The sequence below is a fragment of the Sinocyclocheilus grahami genome, unplaced genomic scaffold, assembly GCF_001515645.1.
Source record: "Sinocyclocheilus grahami isolate Dianchi unplaced genomic scaffold, SAMN03320097.WGS_v1.1 scaffold1131.1, whole genome shotgun sequence".
NCBI classification, from domain to species: domain Eukaryota; kingdom Metazoa; phylum Chordata; class Actinopteri; order Cypriniformes; family Cyprinidae; genus Sinocyclocheilus; species Sinocyclocheilus grahami.
In genome coordinates, this window is record NW_015506310.1 from 77,923 (window position 1) to 80,546 (window position 2,624).

Genomic DNA, 2,624 nt, shown 5'->3' on the forward strand with positions numbered 1-2,624 from the left:
CTGTGTGTTTTTATAATATATATATATATATATATATATATATATATATATATATATATATATATATATGATATGCTATATTTCTCAATAACCAGTATTATTACTGATAAATGTTTCCCCACAGTGATATGACAATATAATTTTGTAAACACTGTGAAAGTTTGCAGGATCTTGAAAACGACACGGATTTTCCTGGAGATATCTAATTGAAGAATATGGAATTATGTTACAAAGGCTGTTCTAGTTCACCTGCAGTGTCGAAAATGAAGCCTGTGACCGTCACGTGACCGAAACCATATCAGGCGAGATTTTGCTTATGTTTACCGAAAATGCCTGGCGGAAGTCTGCTTTAAATGTCAGACGATCAGTTACGTGAGCTTTAGGCTACTTCGAAAATAAAGGACATTTCACTCTTAAATCTCATACAGTGGCATAGCAGAAACATGTTTATTTAATTAGACAAATTAGACTTTTACGTCCAATATAGCCTCTTTGTACTTTTTAAATGTATTTAGGCTAATGTGTATTGTTGTGTGTTAGTAGTCGCATATTCATTCCCAGCCAGGTGTCAAATAAATTCACTTTTACATTTTTAAAATCCCAAGATCACGTGATCATAAACTGCCAAATAACTTATCTGCAGTGATCTTCCAATGTTCAGTTCCATACCCGTGAACGTCTGCTCTGATAAAACAGGTATCTTGCTCTGATTTTTTAAAATTTATTCAAATGTATGAATTTATACATGCATTAATCGTTTACAAAATAAAAAGAAGGACCAGGAAACTTTACTCAAGCCTTTAAAGTTAGGCTATAATAAATATAGGCTAACTATGTCCATACTACTACCATACACAATGAGTAAAATATTTGGTCCAAAACAGATTTCACTAGGCTATAGTACATTTACAACTTATTTACATCAGTTTAAAAGTAAATCCCATTCATTTCCTAGGGCCTTTAAGATAGAAAAAAATAGCCTGTTACATGAACATTTCAGAGATCAATATGCATCAAATACGCTATTATTCAGCAGTGCAATCTAACATTTTATTTTTTCCTATTTTTTTCCTCATTGTGTGTCCTTTCTGCATGTGTCCTCACCATGGTTACCGTGAGCTGCTTTATCCCCACTGCTGGGTTGCCTATGGCAGCAGGAGACATGGAGGAGGATGAAGCTCTCACTCTGTCACTTTCTCTTTAGATGCACAGAAACAAATGGCAGTTGGCCCTCTTAAGTTGTCTGAAATAAGAGAGGGGAATGTGAAAGCGGTTAACCCTAAATAACCCTCATTGACAAAACAAGGGTGTAACTACAGTATGTCCTGTAAATGTGGGAAAACATGTTTAATTGGTTACATTGACCCAAGAAAGGTATACAAACTACATGCAAGCCATTAAATGTTCCCAACAAAATATGTATTAAAGTACTCAGTGTAATTAATGGTCTTTAAACTTCCCATAATGTTTCATTTGAGGATCTGGTTGATAACACTGAAAGCTTCTTCTTTTCATTTTCTACTGCCTATTATTGTTTTGCTGTGGAATATTTGGTCTTGTGTACATTTAGTCACGCCAATGTGTGTAGACTTCCTCTTAAAGGGGTCATATGATGCGATTTAAATTTTTCCTTTCTCTTTGGAGTGTTACAAGCTCTTGGTGCATAAAGAAGATCTGTAAAGTTGCAAAGACTAAAGTTTCAAATTCAAAGAGATATTCTTTATAAAAGTTAAGAGTCAGCCACACCTACCTAAAACGGCTCGTTCTAACACACCCCCACATATCTACCTCACTATGTGGGAAGATTTGCATAACGCCACCCAAATGTTCTCGCAAAGAAAGAAGGCGTAACTTTTATTCTCGCTGTAGTATTGTTGCTCCCGCCGCCAAGTTGTGAAGGCGCTGTGTGTTTCGTTGTGAAAGCGAAACTACTTTGTTTGGCCTTTCAAAAGAGGACGATATCTGCTTCGTCATGCCTAGAGCTGATCCGTGCTGGTCGCTGAGGAAATACATCAACTTCGCGCTGTGGATCGCCGGATCTGCTGCCACTGTGGATGAAGCGGAGTCCAGCCCGGGGTCATCACATGTGGTTACCGCAAGCTCCTTCGTCGAATCCGTCGGCCTCCGCTCACTCAAGCCCGCCTCGTGTGATGCTGTGTTTCGTTGTGAAAGCGAAACTACTTTGTTTGGTCTTCCAAAAAAGGACACGACTAGAAATCAGTGGTTAAGTTGTATTTACAACACTGTTCCAGAACAGTTCAACCCAAATATTCAGATGTGTGCACCGCATTTTAGGGAGGACTGTTTCCTGATCCTGGAAGAGTGATGCCATCTGTTCTGACTCATGGACTGTAAGTACGTTTTTTATATATAAAGAATTTGCCACTGACGATTCAAACACGAGTTTTGAGCAGTGCAGAGTAGCGCTTGTTGTTTGTCATTTCTCCGATCACAAATGCAGACATGGTTTTATGTTTACACGGCGCAATGCAACACACCGCGTAAAAAGACAGTATAAGTCATTATAATCCGTAATTATGTCCCCACTGGATGCAACAAATGCCTAGTTTATAATGGGTTTTTAATGTTTGTGTCTCACCGGGACACTGCATCACAATATGGTA